At 36.3% G+C, this 12,761-nt stretch overlaps 1 protein-coding gene across 2 annotated transcripts in view; it reads left to right on the plus strand.

Moving 5' to 3' along the window:
- Positions 1 to 1,220: 1,220 nt before the first annotated feature.
- RAB27B (RAB27B, member RAS oncogene family) overlaps positions 1,221 to 12,761 on the plus strand; it is a 185,100-nt gene continuing 173,559 nt past the window's right edge. Inside the window, exons 1-2 of one of the 2 annotated variants that reach the window (XM_054460512.2) lie at positions 1,221 to 1,294; positions 1,426 to 1,504. The gene's annotated coding sequence lies outside the window, so the exon portion shown is untranslated. The remainder of the gene's footprint in view (positions 1,295 to 1,425; positions 1,505 to 12,761) is intronic. The other variant, XM_063653705.1, reaches the window with a different exon arrangement.

Consider the following 12,761-nt stretch of genomic DNA (forward strand, 5'->3'; position numbering starts at 1 on the left):
TTATGCAGAGAAGTATGCTAAATTGAATTTAACCACTTACAAGATTAACTTCTGTACCCATATTCTATAGTGTAATTTCTCAGCTTACTGCCTCATTCATCTTTTCACAAATATTTACTGAGGGCCTGTTGCATGCTGGGTAATCTTCCAGGGGTTACTTTATCAAAGTCAATAGAGGCTGGGCATGGTGGCTCATGCCTGTAACCCCAGCACTTTGGAGGCCAGGGCAGGTGGATTGCTTTAGCTCAGGAGTTAGAGACCAGCCTGGGAAATATGGTGAAACCCCATCTCTACCCAAAATACAAATAATTAGCCAAGCGTGCTGGCACACACCATTGGTCCCAGCTACTCTAGAGGCTGAGGTTGGAGAATTGCTTGACCTGGGAGAAGGAGATTGCAGTGAGCCGAGATGGCACCACTGTACACCAGCCTGAGTGATAAGAGGGAGACCCTGTCTCAAAAAAAAAGAAAAAAAAGTCAGTAGAACAGATTCCTTCACAGATACTACATTGCAGGGGAGTTCATGACATTAAAAAATATAAATGTCATGATGGGGAAAAGGTGGGGGAAATGAATAGAGAAAGATGAAGAGTGGCGTTTACATGAAGTGACACTTGAACGTTTTGTCTCTTTTATAGAATAAGCTTCTGGAGGTCTCCATTTTGTTTGTTTTTGCATTTATTTCATTTTAAATGTTTGAACAGCATAAGCTACTAATGGACTTTTTAGGCTTTTAGCAAACACTTTTTGCAAATAGTTATGTAAATATATCAGACTTTTGAAAACCTCCTACTTCTTAATTTTTTCCCTTACATATTAAACATGGAAAAAAGAAAACAAAACAAATGGATTTTAGTAGACATAGGATATTATCAAATTAGTTTTCTTTTTAACAGCCCTCTGGCTTCAACATTTTCATGAGCATCGTTTATTTAACAGACAAGATCATCTATAATCCTTTTTGGTTTCAACAGCAGTGTCTGATTGACAGTACCAAACTCTATTTACTGATCATTTTTCCCAAACCCAAACCCCACTGCCCTGATGCTTAGCTGGCTGACATCCCTGAAAATCTTTGGTGATAATCATTAGAAGAATCACCAGAAACAGGGAGGCTCTTTGGAGCTACCTTGTGTGCTAACCTGGCGCAGGCACTAGGACCGCCCAGGAGCCGATAGGCAGCCAAGCTTCACAGCCCGTCAGAGGGACTGAGCCGCCTTTGCTGTTACACAGGAAGAGAGCAGGCAGCATCAGTATCGGCTCAGCACCCTTCCCCCTTCTGTTCGATTAGAAGGTATTTACTTGCTATTTATCACTCAGGCTTTGAATACTATCACGTGCCTTTAGTGTTCTCTCAATATGATGCTCTGAAATGCTGTCCAGCACCTATTGGGTTACTATATTATTTTATGTTAATTTCCACAGCTGATCGAAGCAACAGTGCCATAAAGAAATGGGCTAGATATTTCCAGAGGCTGCAATCTGGAGGCGTTTGGAGGTGTGAGTACGTTGGTCACAGATCTCTAATGTGTTGGCTGTATTAGTCGTGTCTCTTGACCTTCCTCTTCTTCGTTGAAAGAGCCAATGTGAGATGCCATCTGCATATTTCATTCATAAAGGAAATGCAACTAGATGGTGACAGAAACCACTAATGATGGGCCTGAAACTCTACTTTGGAGTGGCTGTGGTTTCCTCTTCCAGCCTGTGGGTTTGCAAGAGAAGCTGGGTTTGCAACTGAGTTTGGATGGGAAAGAGATTTTGCTCAGGGCTGCAGACTGCGTGCGTGGATTCTGCTTTCTGTTTTCAAAGCTCAAAGACTGTCCTTTCTAATCATTGTCATGGTGCAGTGTAGGAGTCTTTTTATGCTTTCTTTATTTCTGCAGATACTCCTATCATAGATGTAGACTGCCAGAAAGCTATTAAGTCATTTGGTGCCCCACAGTGTAAAGCCACTGAAGAGAAATCTAGTTTGCTTTTTCTTAACCATATACCATATACTTTTTCCTGACTCAATACCACAGCTAGTAGATGGCACACAGAAACATTAAAAAAACAATGCTAATCTAAGATTCTTTTTTCCTGTTCAAAAATAACTTTGATTATGTGTGATAAGGGAGTAGTTTGCTATTAGAAAACTCAAATGATTATGATTTTATGGGGGAAATGGAAAATTCTTTTTGAGTATTTTACAAATCAATTGAAGGTGCTTTTTAAGAGCCTTGGTGCCAATTTTATGCATTCAAGACTGTTCTAAAACTTTAAAGCCTTCCCAAACTGTTAGATGTGGTTTTGACCACAGTAATTAGTTTAAATTTGTATACATTATGCCAAAATGTAATGGGCAAGTGTATTCATAAATGAACAAAATATTGAGTTCTGCTAGTGGTCAATTCATGGTAAGATAAACATGGTAAGACAAAATTCACTGTAAGATAAACAGTACCAACAAAATTTATTTCAGGAAAGAAAATATTTAACTAAGACACAATGCAAGGCATCAACATTGAAAGTGTGACTTTAATGAAAAACATTTGTTAAATAATTTTAAAAATACTTTTAATGGTTCAAAAAAGTATATGTTTAAGTTTCTTGTATTTGATATATTGAAATACCCTAAATGTGATTTCAAAATGTTTAGGTATCAAATTTTTGAAAATGTATCTGTAGTTCCCTTAACACTCTTTATTTGGTAAACAAAAGAGGGGCAGAGGATATGAGGGAGAAAGAGACTAAGTTTTACTTTATTGGTTTTTAAATATTTTGAATATTCTGATATAATATTTACTATATAGGTATGCTACCTATACTTTTTAAATGTAACTGAAATTACAAATGATTGTAATCATTAATTTGCAGTATCTGTAGCAAATGAAAATAAATATATCAAAAACATTTTTATATTGCTATATAACATTTCTTAGGCAGAGAAAGTCATTTTTTCTAGATAATGACTTGCTTCTGAAGGAAGTTAGGGAAATTAGATTGGGGGTGGTAATAAACTTTCATTAGTTTCTGGGCAAAAGTAATTTTTTAAACCTATTTTTGCATTGGTGCACCTACAATTTATTTTCAAGTTTGTGTATATTACATATCTTCATAAACTTGTGTTATTAAAGTTTTCTCCTTTCTCTTTTTAAAATACTTCCTATATTCCAAGTCTGTAAAGATGATGCAATTCTTCAAATTAAAACTTAGTTTTGAAAATTCCTACCCATCATATAATGATTTGCAGCCTTAAACTTTAGTTTCATGTCAGACTCATCATTACATGTCTTGTTAATAATTTTAAATAACCTACTTCATTTTATGTTAAGTATAAAGATTCATTGAATTCAATGATGATAGGGGAAAAAGTCCCAAGATGTATGTTTTTATTCAGAATTTGACAGACACACTTTTCAGGACATGAATTTTGAACTTTCTTCCTGAATTTAAGTCCTAGAATTAAGTCCACTGGCTTGACCTAATCAAATGAAGACAGTTGGCACAGTGCTTAGCAGAAATTCAGAATTACTAGCAAACAAATGGGACTTAAGCTAAGAAATAAAATGTAAAGGCTAAAACGAATGTGTTAGAATGTGAAAGTAGTGATTGTCTAATGACAATGTCATTAATGAATTAATGTCATTAGACAATCACTACTTTGTCAATGAGTTTGATGCCTGAGGGTATCCCAAGGCCTTGAAAAGTCTTGCATCCCAAAAGATTCAGGTGGATATCAATATTATATAGATTTACTGGGTAGTGTTAAGGTAGACATTTCTAGTAGGTGGATTTTAACATACATATTTTTAGCAAAAAGGGTTCCAGTAAATAGTAAATCTCATTCCACCAATTTCACCAACAGTAGTGCTTTTCCATCCAAAAAGACAGACAATATTCCCTAACAGAAATTCTTTCATGAATAGAATACTTAGATAGGCATTTCTAAAAGACAGATTTTACATTATTTCCACATAGAAAAATATAGCATTTACAGTACTAAGCCATCCAGAAGAAGCTAACATAAAGGAAGAAGTATCAGCAAAATTATTCTAGTATTGCAGTTTGCTTTTTCAAATTTTTTTTTCTGAGCATCTGTATAAGTAAGAAAATATATCTCCTAGTAGAAACCACAGAAAAATGCAGTAAGTCATCCAGGGACCAATGGTAGACCTGTGGGAGACAGTGTTTACTGAATGGATGAGAAAAAGAAATGTGGAAGAATAACAAACGGTCCTTTTTTATTTGTCATGAAAGGTAATTGCAATTCTAATATGAGTTTTTAAGAATCTGTTGGCCACATACACCTGCCACAATAAGTAGGAATTACATGTAACTTGAGATTTTCCCATTATGATTTCCCCTTAAATAAAAGACCTAAAGGAAAGAAAATGAGAGTATATAAGTGATGTGTCATCTCCACATCAGTTATAGTTGTGTGAACTGGGAGGCACAAATTATGTATTTTGTTGGAGTTTGGCAAAAGGGAAAGTTATTATCCATATAGTTTTGGAAGAAGTTTTTCTCCAGAGCAAAGGTTTTGTTGTTTCTAGAACTGGATATTACTTATAAAGAAATAAGTTTATAGATATAGCAGAAAGCTTTTAAATATATGAGATTCAGTTTTTGAGTGTAAAGGACACATGAGCAATGTGTTCATGCATTTGTTGATATGCAAGTTTATCCAAAACATTGCTTTAACTTGTCCCTCCTGGCTGACACAACTATAACTGATGTGAACATGGGAGACGATTAATATACCTTCAATCCTTTTCCCTTAAATATATTATGTGATAGGGAGGAAGTTAATGCTAAGGAAACTTTTTGATAAATATTAATCATGATTTCACAGATGTTTAAATTGCAAATAAGATCTGCTCTGAAGATTCACATAATAGTGGTCATTGGAGTTTGCACGCTGGAATCAGTGTAAGGTTTTTTGGACACAGCATTTAATGTCTTTGAATTATTTTTCATTAATATGTATTAATGATCTCTCGCTGTATTACAAGTATGGGAGTTGGAGCAGTAAACAAGTTATGTCCCCCCTTGCACAGTTTCCATCATTTTGTGAAGGAATAGAGGCAAAAAGCAAGCAATTAAATATTATTAACCAAATGCATTATTACTAAAATTATGTTATTATTACTATAATTTATTGCCAATTAAATAAACCAGAATATATCTGATAAGTGCTAACTGGAAAATTAAAAGAGGATACTGTGATAATGAATGGGTTTGTGGCATTTTCAGTTAGGGTTGTTTGGAAGACTTCCTGAAAAAGTGATGTATCATCAGGGATCCAGGTGAAAAAGTTAGCCAGATAAAGTCAGCACGGTGCTACAGCAGCAAGTGTGTGGATTTAGAAGCAAACCTGCGGCAGTTTAAATCCATTCTGTGTCATTCTTAAACCTTGAAATCTTGAGCAATTTACCCTTGGAGCCCATTTGATAAAATGTTACAGAATTTTGACAAGAGGAAAAATGAGATGATATATGTTGAGTGTCTATGACACTATGGAAGAATTTAATTTCCATGATGACTTACGAAGTGCTACGACTTTATGAACTAACTCCTTCAAATACTTCATCCAACAAACAAGTATTTGACTGTTTTACCACTCCTGTGCCCCTTTCTTTAAATTTTTTGGGTGAATTCTATCACAGAGTTGAGGGAGAAAAGACTGGCACTTCTACAGACAACAGAAAAAGAAAGAATTGTTTCCGAATCTTCTAAAGAGCAAGCCTCAGCTAGAATCTTTGTTAGATGCAGATGTTATTAATTTTGCTTATTTCCCCAGAAACCACCAACACACTGGTTGATGGGTGTTGATTATGGTGCTGTTCCTCTCAGGCAATGCTGGAGTGAGCTAACTACATCCACGGAGGTTAGACATAGCCTCTGGAAGGACGGTGCTTACTGGGCTCAGCCCATCACATCCCACTTCTTGAGAAGTTGAGTGCGATGCACATGGTATTTCATAGTGCACAGCACAGCTTTCAGGCTCAAGTGGAAGAGGCAATTGATAAAGATAAGTATTTCTTTGATAAATTTATGGATAAAGAAGGTAGTTCATTGATTCTTGGGGAATTCACATCTAAAGATGCTTGGGGTTTTGTCATCTCATAGGTGTGCAGCCATGAAATACATACCTGCACACAAACATGCACATATATTCCCCCAAGCAACTGCTATACATTTTTTTTAAGTAGAAAATCACTATGGTGTGATTTTAAGTATTTTCCTTCTATTGTTCTTGACACTACAGTTATGCATAGGATCAAAATGGTTCAACAATATTTTTCCCCAGTTATTTCAAAGGAAAACCTTCCTCCTAGTCTATCAGCTAGCTGTATTTGAAGCTACTTTATCAAACAAAAGTCAAAACAGAAAACTAAACTAAATTTTTTTAAAATGGAAAAGTCTGGCATAGAAAAGAGGCATGGTTGGGGGAAAATGTCTGTGATGGGTTTGGACTTGATTGAGACAACTTTCCAATCTTGTAAAAGAAAATGGAATTTCCCTGAGTGGCAGCCACAGGCAAATTGACATGTTCAGACTAAAATGTGTCGTTGTTTAGAACCAGGAAAGAGCAAAGGCTCTTGCTGGGGATAAAAGAAGCAGTGGGAGAGAGTTAGGCCAGGAGTAAAATTCAAGTTTATGAGACCTTGTGCTGCTACTGTCTAAAATCTACCTGCGGCTCTGAGGTGCCCCACTGGCGTGTTATTGGAGATGTAACTTGATCTACTTGGGGCCTATTCTTTATTGCTGTGTATTGGGATTGGATTTTATGATAATCAACAATATCAGGTAGTTATTTTGTCATTTTCTTCAAAAATTTATCTATTATTCAACTATTATTCTTGGAACAACTCTGGAACTTATGTTTATTGCAAATACAACATTAGAAATCTGGAAGGAACAAGTGAGTTCAGGAGGTCTACTAATTTCACATATAGTATAATCCTGAATATAAGTAGTAATATTGACGGTAAATAATAAAAAATTTTATTAACATTGTGTAATTCTGAGAGAAACAATAGATAGCTAGAGAATTAGATAGATACAGGTAGATAGATAGATAGATAGATAGATAGATAGATAATAGGTAGGCAGATAGATAGATAGATAAAATCCCTAGTAACACATCAACTTTTAAAGACAATCTTCAAGGTATGCATCTAGCAGCTTGCATAATTCTTTCTCTCCCACATTTTAATTCAGTCAATTGAGTATTTATTTAAAACACCAAATTATTTACAACTTTGTTTTAATTATGACAACTATGATTCCTTTCAGTGTCACTACCAATTAATCTACCAGTAAATGTCATAAAGCAATAAGGGCAACAGGTCATGAAATATAAATATATTTTTTCATATAAATATTTATTTGCAAAGATGAGACTATAATCCAACTGTTGGATGGCGCAAGAACCATGCCATAGTGGCCAAAATGTGTACTCTTTAGGGAACGTACTTTTGTAAATTCATATTTGATTTTTCAAATGTGATTTTAGTGGTGAGGAGTATCATGTGTGTAAATGTGGGGAATTTTTATTTACGTCGAAAGTTGGATGTCAAAATGAAGGTAAAACTGGCTGAGTCTCACAAAATACTGATGAAGCAGGAAAAATTTTAAAAATTTTAGAAGCATCCAAAAATTCAACCAGGTCAAGAAAGACATGACTTAGCAACAGCATATATAGAAAATTACTTAGTAGTTTGAATTCTTGGTACTCAATTGTGAGTGGACAATGTGATGTGGCTACTAGAAAAGTTAATGTGATGTGGCTACCAGAAAAGTTAATGTGATGTGGCTACTAGAAAAGTTAATGCATGCTTAGGCTACACTAAAGGGAACAAGGTATCTAGAACATGGGAGGTGACAGCCCAATAATACTGTATTGCTGGCTGGGTGCCGTGGCTCATGTCTGTAATCCCAGCACTTTGGGAGGCTTAGGCGGGTGGATAACTTGAGATCAGGAGTTCGAGACCAGCCTGGCCAACATGGTGAAACCCCATCCCTAATAAAAATACAAAAATTAGCCAGGTGTGGTGGTGTGCTCCTGAGGTGGGAGAATTGCTTGAACCTGGGAGACGAAGGTTGCAGTGAGCCGAAATCACACTACTGCATTCTAGCCTGGGTAACAGAGGTATCAAAAACAAAAACAAACAAACAACAAGAACCTACTGTACTACTGTATTACTCAGTGATTCTGTTTCCAGTTCTGGGATTCTCATGTTAGGAGGGCTCTAGATTCATTAAAAACCATATCAAAGAGGTTTTTAAGAGGATGGAGAAGTTTCAAACTTTTTCAAAGGGTGAACAGAGGATATTTTGTTTGGTGAACAGAATGGTTAAGAGCAACCTTGATTCTTATAATCTGTCATTAACAATTTGAATGCTATTACATGAAAGAGGAATGAGACTTGTACTTTAGGGCACAGTAAGAGAACTTTTCTAGACCAATAGTGGAATCTCAGTGAGAGCTCAGTGGACCTCATTAGGGATGGTGACTCCTGTGGCAGAGAAGTGTGTTTCATGGCAATGTGGTGCAGAGGGAAGAATATGGTTGGAGGAATCAGATAGATCTGAGGGCACCTCTTAATGGTGCCACTTATGACTTATCTCTGTGATCTATACTTCTTTAAAAGAAAAATGGAAAGAGTGCCTTTCAAGGTTACCAGAATGATTACATGAGATAATATATGAAAAGCACTGAAAACAATAGATATCCAGTAAATGTTAGTTCTTCTTTTTTTCTTCCTTCTGTCTCTGGCAGTGTAATTAACCTTTGAGTGAGAACCATTTCAGGATGAGTTTACTAAGGATTCAAGTTTCCAAACAGTGACTGAACTACGTGACTTTAATGTACCTTACTTATCTCATTGAAATTCCATGTAAAAACACAATACTGGATTACTTTATAGGAGTTGTGTCAGTTCTTTAAAAGGTAATGTTTGTTGCCTGTATTAGTGCATTCTCATTATGCTATAAAGAACTGCCCAAGACTGGGTAATTTATAAAGGAAAGAGGTTTAATTGCCTCACAGTTCGGCATGGCAGGGGAGCCCTCAGGAAATTTGCAATCATGGCGGAGGGCACCTCTTCACAGGGTGGCAGGAGAGAGAATGAACCTAGTGAAGGGGAAAGCCCCTTATAAAACTATCAGATCTCATAAGAATTAACTCACTATCACGAGAATAGGATGAGGGAAACCACCCCCATGATTAAATTATCTCCACCTGGTCTCTCTCACAACATGTGGGGATTATGGGAATTACAGTTCAGGTGAAATTTGAGTGGGGACACAGCCAAATCATATCATAGTCTATGCAATGTGTTCATAAACACTAGCTTATAGAAAATGTAAAGAACTCTTTGGAATCTAACTTGTTATGGAAATAATTGGTGAACCTTCTGCATAATAAAGTGAAAGAAGACAGCTTCAATATATTGATACTTCATGACAGCTCATCTATGAGACCTGCAGATGTCCTGAAAGTTAGAGTGGAACTAATTTAAAACATTTCACTTTACATGAAACAGACTGTATTTTTATAAGCAAGGTCCAATATACTAGAAATCTACTTTTAAATGTTAAGTTGAATAATAATTCAAGTAAGAAAGACTCTAGACCTACTCTTTCCCCCAAGTTACTCAATAGCCTATCGTATTTAAAATAAAAACTCAAGTATCATAAATCTGAGGGTTGCAAAGTATATTTAGTATTCCAGTTTAAATTATCTAGGTGATACTGTCATTAAACTGATGGCCACAACAATAAGAAAAAGTGGTTGGCTGAAGAGAATTTCTAATACATCTTACACTGAAGTATGACATCATTTTTGCTTGTTTTCAGGTTTCCAAAAAATTCATGATGTTTAGCAGTAAGATTTTCCCCACAGCCTGCCTTTTAAACTAGCCTGCGTTATGAACATCTATCAACAGACTCCATCATTGTTCTTGCTGTTTGCTAACATTCAGCAGAGTTGATTTCAAATTGTTTCACAAAAAAAGCCCTGTTAGGAAGTGGATTTCTAATTTCACACAAGATTAAAAGTAAACACACAAAAAGGCCATTTTACCCATATTTTGAAGGGCGCATAGGTTTAATTCTACAGTAATAATACTTGAGGAAACATTGTTTTAGGTCCTTGTAAAATATATTACGATTTATATGATTTTCTTTGTATAAACACTTCTACCTTCAAATTGTGAATCAGTGTCATTAATTTTACAGTAATTTCATTTATTCTGCAAGGGCAACTCTACCTTTTCAACCATTATGCCAGTTTTGAAATATATTTCGTAAAGAATCTCTAGACTGCTAATGGGTTTTGCCTGTTGGCAAGGATACAGCAGAATAAATAATGACTAAAAATCCATGTTGGCCTGTTGTCTTCATTGTCATATCAAAATAAGATTTTATTTTTTTAAAAAAAGAGTTTCTATTTTTGTTTGTTTGTTTTTTTGAGACAGAGTTTTGCTCTTGTTGTCCAGGCTGGAGTGCAATGGCACAATCTCAGCTCACTGCAACCTCCGCCTCCCGGGTTTAAGCATTCTCCTACCTCAGCCTATAGCTGGGATTACAGGTATGTGCCACCATGCCCGACTAATTTTTGTACTTTTAGTAGAGACAGAATTTCATCATGTTGGCCAGGCTGGTCTCGAACTCCTGACCTCACGTGATCTGCCTGCCTCGGCCTTCCAAAGTGCTGGGATTACAGGTGTGAACCACTGTGCCCAGCCCAGAATTTATATATATATTTTAAATCTAAATTTGTTAAATACAAATTGACACACAACAGTAGAGAGTCAGGTGTATATATAAAATAAAAAGCAAAATGTAAGTCTAAGACACAGAAAATTTTGGAAAGCTAACTTTGATTTCAAATTCAACTTCATAAATATGATTTGGGATTTCCTTAGTGGGTGAATAAGGGCAGGCAATTAAGGTCCATTCTCTTACTTTCAAGAGCTTCGGTTCTGGTAGTGGGGTGCCTCGGAGGCAGATAGCAAAAGTGTATGCATTAAAACAAGCTTTGTGTAAAGGATTTGTTAGACAAAAAACCAAATATTTGTGGGTGAGTTCTTAATACTAAATAAAGATATTTGTATATTGTTTTAAACAAATTTAGATTGGCCTTTTAGATATAATCACATGCATTACTATAAATTATTTTTTTCCTTTTAATATAGTCAGGAAAAATCCACAGCATTTAGCAACAGCACACCTTTGGATAAAACTGTTTGTTTATAGTAATATGTTTCGTTTCAGCGTCGGTGAGAAAATATACATTATTATGCCACCGTTTAAAATGCTGGTGCTCCTTTATTTTACATAGTATTTTATTGTTTCATATGTGGAATATTAAAATCACCTTAACAGCTGGCCAGATGAAATAATCACACTCCACGCTACAGCTCCCTGACTACAACTAAAAACTGCATAAAATATGGCAGGTTTGAAGGTCTCTGCAAGGGCTCTGAAAAGTGGATAAGAACAAGGGGACTCATACGAAAGCCAGAAATAGAGGGGAGACTGAGCAGTGCATTTCCTGGGGTTTTTATTTACATTTTGTATATCCCAACAGGCTCCAGATCAGTCTAAACTGCAGAGCTTTGAATAGGGACACACCAAAAAAGCTCCAGAAAAGTTCACTTCCTCTGACCAGAAGATGGGAGTGGGGTAGGGATGCAGAGGCTACAGAAAAGCCTTTAGACTCTTCTTGGCCATCTCCATCCAAGTGTCAGCAAAGAACTGGCAGCCCTCCCCTCCCTCTCATGGGGGTGGCAGTGGGGATGGCAGCTTCAGTGGGGTGAAGTTTTTGTTACCTTGTACTCTTGCCCCCCTCAGCTAGAAAGACAGTCTCAGACCCTGAGGGGTGGAGCCCGTGGTAACTGTCAATCCAGAGTCCTCTATCTAGCAAAATTAAATCTCTCAGAAATAGAGCAAATTGAGAAAATTATCAAGTGAAAACTAAACAAATTCATCACTAGTAGGTCTACTTAAATGAAATACTAAAGGAAGTTCTTTGAGTGGAAGGGAAATGGTTAAAAGGGGAAACCAGCTGGGTGTGGTGGCTCATGCCTGTAATCCCAGTACTTTGGGAGGCAGAGGCAGACTGAGCACTTGAGGTCAGGGGTTTGAGACCAGCCTGGCCAACATGGCAAAATCCTGTCTCTACCAAAAATACAAAAAATTAGCCAGGCCTGGTGGTGCACACCTGTAATCCCAGCTGCTTGAGAGGCTTAGGCAGGAGAATTGCTTTAACCCGGGAGACAGAGGTTGCTGTGAGCCAAGATCACACCACTGTACTCCAGCCTGGAAGACAGAGTAAGACTCTGTCCGGAAAAAAAAAAAAAAAAAAAAAAAAAACCAAAGGAAACCTGCCTACAAATTCAGGGATTTTTGTTAAAAAATTAGTAGAAATCTTAAATATCTGAGTGAACAACATGGGCTATTTTTCACCTCTTATATTCATTATAACATATATGACTATTAAAAGCAAAAAGCATAACATTGCCTGATGGACTTTGTCATAGGCTGACGTAGTTACCTGTGAAAACTGTAACATCAAGGAGACAGTCTACAGGGACTTACATATTTGTAAAGTTTCTATTTATTAGTGCTGTTTGGAATACAAAATATCACTCTAACTAAAGATTCGGGAAAATTAAAAGGGAAGCATAAATACAAGGAGCCTAGAATGATTAAGTTTAAATATTTACCTAGTAAGAATTTCAAGATAAGAGACTAGGGAGAAAAGGAGA

This window comes from Pongo pygmaeus, chromosome 17 (assembly GCF_028885625.2).
Source record: "Pongo pygmaeus isolate AG05252 chromosome 17, NHGRI_mPonPyg2-v2.0_pri, whole genome shotgun sequence".
Classification (NCBI taxonomy): Eukaryota; Metazoa; Chordata; class Mammalia; order Primates; family Hominidae; genus Pongo; species Pongo pygmaeus.